This window comes from Pseudopipra pipra, chromosome 1 (assembly GCF_036250125.1).
Source record: "Pseudopipra pipra isolate bDixPip1 chromosome 1, bDixPip1.hap1, whole genome shotgun sequence".
NCBI lineage: Eukaryota > Metazoa > Chordata > Aves > Passeriformes > Pipridae > Pseudopipra > Pseudopipra pipra.
In genome coordinates this window covers 49,141,554-49,147,553 of record NC_087549.1, presented here as the reverse complement: position 1 = coordinate 49,147,553, position 6,000 = coordinate 49,141,554, and the positions used below count along the sequence as shown (strand labels likewise).

Sequence of the window (6,000 nt, the reverse complement as noted above, 5' to 3'; positions counted from 1 at the left end):
TGAAAGGGGTCCCATGAAGTTTAAAAGAATATTCTTAATTCTGTCTAAAAATTTTTTAGCTGTTACTATTAAAAGAAACATTTATGAGGAGATACTGAAAGAGTTTTAGGGGATTTTGGGGGGTTAATATTAGAGGATTCAAGGAAGAAAATGCTACAATTATGCCAAAAATTTTTACAGTGTAAATGTATGATTATCTCAGTACCACTGCGAATGGTACAAGAAAAAGTTTAAATTGAAGCAGAGAGGAAAAACTTGTTTCTATTTGTTCACATTATTAATTTAACAGCAGTCAGGGTATCATTGCTTTTTCTCTTTGTAGCCAATTTTATCCTGCTGTTCAAAATGTTTTCAGGAAGAGCTCTTTTCTGTAGTTCACCTACTGCCAGGTTGCTCCTTTTTCCCCATGTATGCCCAGAGACATTCTTCATTTTCCAAGCAGTCCCAGCTATCCATATTATTCAAAGACATCTCAGAAGTATAGAAAAACTGAAAAACTTTATAGTGGATGAAGGTAAAGCAACTAAAGCAGAAGGCAGTACAATTCAATATTTTGATGGTACTGAGAATGGGAAGTGCTATAGGAAAGGGATGGTGAAAATGACTTTTGGATGAATGAGTTTTTTGATGGGGGAAGGAAGTCTAGAGATGTAAGCAATGGTCAGGATCAAGGAATTCAAAGGTCATTCTCAGGCCTTCAGGGAGATTTTGTGGGAGAAGACAGATAAGGTTTCTTCTCTGGAATGATTTTCCTCTCCTCATCCCCTCAGTCCTTCAGTATCAGCTATATAGACTTTTCTTTCCTGACACTGCAGAGACTCCCCATTCCAAGTCTAGTCTTCCTCAGGGTCCCCCAGTGACACTGAAAAACCTTGGGATGATTAACTACTCAGAGACTTTTGCATCTTTAAGCAGCAAGGTATTTGTTTATTCAATGTTGGGAGCAAGCCAGCTTGTGCTGGACAAACTTGCTCAACTTGAAAGTGCAAAATCAAGCCATTTTATACACTTTAGATGAATGGTTACATCATCTAACATACATATTAAAAAGTAGGCTAGTCTCTGGGTGGAGTCTTTACAGACATGTGCAGTCTTCTTCTGGGGGGGTCTTCTCTTCAAGCCTTCATCCCTCTGGTGGTCACCACGGACGTCTTCCTCTATTTGACCTCTTCAAATTAGGTGACCTGAATTCTTCAAGCTTGCAAAATCCTGGCTCTGGGCCTTCTATATCTCATTCAAAAGTCTAGTTTACCTAATTTATTACCTTGTGTATACTACTCCTATTCTTTCTATAATAAGGACTTTGGTCCAGTGAGCAGAACAGAACATGATATTAACCAGTGTTCCTAAAATGTTTTTCTAGCAAAACAGGTAGAGCAAACAGGACAAGGTATACCAGCTGAAACACTGTTAACTCTTTTTTTGTGCCTTTTTGCCATCACCAGCGATCCTAACTTCTCAAGTGTTCTCTTCCCTCAATTTCTTCCCTTTTCCACGTCCCATGTCTCTTCAGGAAGGCTTCCTCTCCTCTGAGAAACCTGCTTTCCTGTATCATACATCCAGCCATCCAACACTCAGATCAGGATAAAATCGGCCATCTTCAGATGTGAGGTTGAGAAACAATATTCAACATTGCAGTTCCATCTCATTCCAAGTGCTGTGAAGTTTTCCCAGTGATAGTTACTGTCCTGCACATCCTGATCCCACCCTCAGCTTTAGTAACAAAGGGCTTTGAATATGCAACATGAGAGTTGTGGCATGACTGACTATTCAAATTACAAAAACATGCTCTAGAAGAAACTAGCCTAAAGTACACACTCAGTGATTTCAAAATTGCACTCAAATATAAGTCAAAATTTTTTTTATCATTGCATAAGTAGAAGGGTGTGTTGAAAGAGTCTCTAAAGGGTCTATACTAAGGGTAGCTCCATGTCACAGTCATGTCTGCCTTGGGAGAGAATAGTGGGTTTACTTATTACATTTGCAAGCATTCTCTCCTGAGTGAGGAGAATTTCGAAGAATTAAAACAATTACAGAAATTGTCTGAAATAAATAACAGCTCAATAGCCTTATGTAGGAACGGTTGACTGCATAAACATTCTCATGTACTATACATGAGTAAAAAAACAATTAAAATGAGCAGATTAGGTGTGAAAGACTACTTAGATTTATTTTTTTCTTTGTATCACAGAGGATTTAAAGTGAAGCAAAAGAAATTTAGGAAAATATTTTCCGGTGGAAACTGTTAAGTGCTGGAATATGTACTTGGGGAGATCAGAAACTCTCCATCACTGGAAATACTTTGCCATTGTTTCCCCTTGTTGGTCAGAGGAAGAACAAGAAAACCTCTCAACATCCCTTCCAGTCCTAATGTCCATCATAATATAATCACAGTAATAGCAGAAAGCACAGCTTGCTTGCAGCTACATGTGAAATGAATCTTTATTTCATATACTAGTACAACTCAGGAGCAGCAATTTTTAATTTAAATGCTAGTGTTTCAACTTCACGTTCTTATCAGAAAGACAATGTCAAGATAGATCATGAAATCTGGAGAAAATTTATCTTCCTCAATCCAGCATAATATCAAAGGTTTATTTATCGGAACAACAATATAATGTCCTTAATTAAAATCACTCAAACCCTTCAGTAAATTATCATTATGTAGTGCGTTTCTGTGGCTGGGTTTTGGTAGCGGGGGGGCTACAGGAGTGGCTTCTGCTGAAAGCTTCTAGCAGCTTCCCCTGTCCCGCGGAGCCAATGCCAGCCGGCTCCAGAACGGACTTCCTGTCGCTGGCCAAAGCCAAGCCAATCAGGAGTGATAGTAACACCTCTGTGATAACATATTTAAGAACAGAAGGTTGTGGCACAGAAAGAATTCCAGCCAGGGAAGAGCGGAGTAAGAACATGGGAATAACAATGTAGACACCAAGGTCAGCACAGAAGGAGGGACAGGAGGTGCTCCAGGCACCGGAGCTGAGGCCCCTGCAGCCCGTGGTGCAGCCCATGGTGGAGCAGCTGTGCCCCTGCAGCCCATGGAGGACCATCGGGGTGCAGAGACCCACCTGCAACCCATAGAAAAGCCTATGCCAGAGCAGGTGGATGCACGAAGGAGGCTGTGACCCTGTGGGAGGCCCAGGATGGAGCAGGGTCCTGCTGGAGACCTGCGGCCCGTGCAGAGGGAAGTCCGCGCTGGAGCAGGTTTTTCCCGGGTAGGACTTGTGGCCCCTGTGGGGGACCCACACCAGTACAGCTCATCTGTGAAGGACTGCACCCCATGGAGGAGTGACCCACGGGACAGCAAGTTGGGAAGAACTGTTGCCCGGGGGATGGAGTCACACCAGAGAGGTCCATCAAGGACTGTCTCCTGTGGAAAGGACCCCACAGGAGCAGGGAAGGACTCTTCTCCCCGAGCAGCAGCAGAAATAACAACTGACCATAACTCCCATTCCCCATCCCCCTGCACCGCTGGGGGGGAGGAAGGAGAACATGGAAGGAAGGAGGGTGGGGGGAAGGTGTTTTTTAGATTGTTTTATTTCTCATTCTTTGGCTCTTATCCTGTTAGTAATAAATTTAAGTAATATCCCCACTTTGAGTCTGTTTTGCCCATGAAGGTAATCACTAAGTGACTTCTCCCAGCTGTTAGCTCAACTCATGAATTCTTAGCTGTTTTTTTTCCTCTCCTCTATCTATTTGCAGAGGGAGAGGGAGAAAGCGGCTTTAGTGGGTACCTGGCATCTGGCCAGGGTCAGCCCACTACACATTATCATTAAGAAATTTATTCAGTTTTAAGCTATCAGTTTCCATGGATTTAGGCATGGTTTACCAGTCAGTGTGCTCCAGGGAACATTCCCAACGCACAGCTTGTATGCAGCCCTCTGGACTGAAGGTTGAGATTGGAGGTTTGGACATCAGTCGTGCCATGCCAGCAGATCTCAGTGCCCAGTAAATTACCCTCGTCTGTTAGTACTCCTTGTATAAATGCCACCTCTGTCTTGGCATAGTCACTGACTTGGGTTTCAGCTGATGTCTGTAAGTGTAAATATAAAAAAATCAACATTGAACAAAACAAAATATAGAATGCAAAAAAAATAGTCAGATGTTGAGTTTCACTACAACAGTAAGTACAGTAATCTCCAAATAATGTCTCATCACTTCTACTGCAGTTCGAAATAAAGTCTTCACAGGTTTATTTTTAAAATCCCATAAATCCTACTATTATAAAGGGCATTACTCTCATGAAGAGATAATGAACAGACAACCACAAGAAAAATTCCTAGATTTCCCTTCAGATTGGAAAGTTTTGGCCATCCATACACAACAGCTTTAAAGAATATTATTCAACATCTTATTTAACAGCTTTTTTTCAGACAGACACATCAGCAAACCCACCCACTGAAAGTATAAACAATAGCTATGGGGAAATGCATTTCAATACCCAGGCTCATGAAAGAAAGTCCACCCTCACAAAGTAGCTAAAAATACCATAGCCTTTAGGAAGACTACCCACAGCAGAAGCTGGTGGAGAAAGGACTCATCTGAGGATCAGTTGCAAGAAGCCAGAGCAATTAACCACAATATGAGAGAGCACTTGTGAAGAGCTAAGGCTGTGAAAGGTATCTTCCTCGGGGGAACAACCTACAGATTGAAAGCTGCATTCCATGTAATGTTACTGTTCTCCATTTCGTAATACTAGAAAAAGAAAGAGAAAAAATAAAATAAGAGGGCTTTTTCATGACACAGAAAGGTAGTGAAGAGTTATTTAATGCCACTGAAAGGTAATAAATTCAGGATTACATGTTACCATTACCTAGAAGTGAAATATTTATTTCCAGAATTTTGTTTTGATGAAAATTTGTCATTGAAGTGCTTGGAAAACAAAAGATCTGACTGATTTCTACATGACAAAACAGAATGTTATGACTGCCTTCCTTCTCAGTGAGCTCCAAAGGTTACATTGGACTAGATGGGCATGGGAGAGACAGGAGAAAAGGAGAGAAAGGAGAGGGGATGTCTCTTAAGCTGTAGGTCAAAGCTTCATTCATTAATGTACTGGTGAGTGGAATTTTTCACACTACTTGGGGAAACATTTCCATAGGCACTTTATATAGTAAATGGAAAGAGATTGACAGGAGTTTACCATGGGAGGTTGTGCAGTTACACCCAAAACACACAGCTGCATCATGCAGAATATCATGGTGTGGGGGGTGTGGGACTGGTCTCCTGAGACAGGAAAATAGGATAAACTCTTTTCTCATCCAATGAGCACAGCCAGAACTTGACTTAAAATGCAAGGGACAAAGTCTTGCAGGTTAGATGGAAGTCTGGCAGACCCATCTCTCTTATGGAAACCTGAAATACTAATCAGCAAGGCTCATGGTTAAACTTCAATTTTGGCTCCTCTACCTGCACCCTGGCTCATCCATCATGTTTCCCTATAGGTATGTAAGAAATTTCAATGTAGAATAAATTACCCTGTTCCCTAAAACCCAGTCTCTTTGGTTACCTTTCTTGCAGAGTATCAGTGTTGACATGAAAATCTTCTCTGGTTTGTCTTTCAAGCTTTCTCACTAAAAGAAGTAGTAGAGTCACACCAAAATGGAGCCCACAAGGAAGTTAACGTGTATGCAGTAAAGCCAATGAGTGAAATAGGTCCTTAGATGAATGCAGAAACCAACTTGATGATACAATTGAAGCCACAGATGTGGGGATTTACTTTACTAATAAGTATATGTTTTCTTTGCAAAGTCTTGTATCCAGATTAGCCACAAGACCTGCAGATAGCTTGCATTTCCCGCTTCCTAACATTACATTTTGAAATGCTATTCCTATTAGCCTGATTGTGCCTTAATAAAACTGAAAGAGGTCAGCAAAAATTTGGTTTGATTATCTCATCATTCCAAAATGGCTTTCAGTAGACCTTAGCAGATTCCAGTACCCCGTTAGAATATGTAGGAAATTCTGTAAACTTCAGAGTTTAAAAGAGGATAAAATAGTGTA

General features: G+C 41.1%; 1 long non-coding RNA gene across 4 annotated transcripts in view; it reads right to left on the bottom strand.

Moving 5' to 3' along the window:
• Nucleotides 1–906: 906 nt before the first annotated feature.
• Nucleotides 907–6,000, bottom strand: part of LOC135414705 (uncharacterized) — a 42,048-nt gene continuing 36,954 nt past the window's right edge. For all 4 annotated transcript variants that reach the window (XR_010430791.1, XR_010430788.1, XR_010430789.1 and 1 more), the window contains exons 3-4: nucleotides 4,511–4,692; nucleotides 907–4,030 (exon numbers count right to left, since the gene is read on the bottom strand). This is a non-coding gene — a long non-coding RNA (uncharacterized LOC135414705). The remainder of the gene's footprint in view (nucleotides 4,031–4,510; nucleotides 4,693–6,000) is intronic.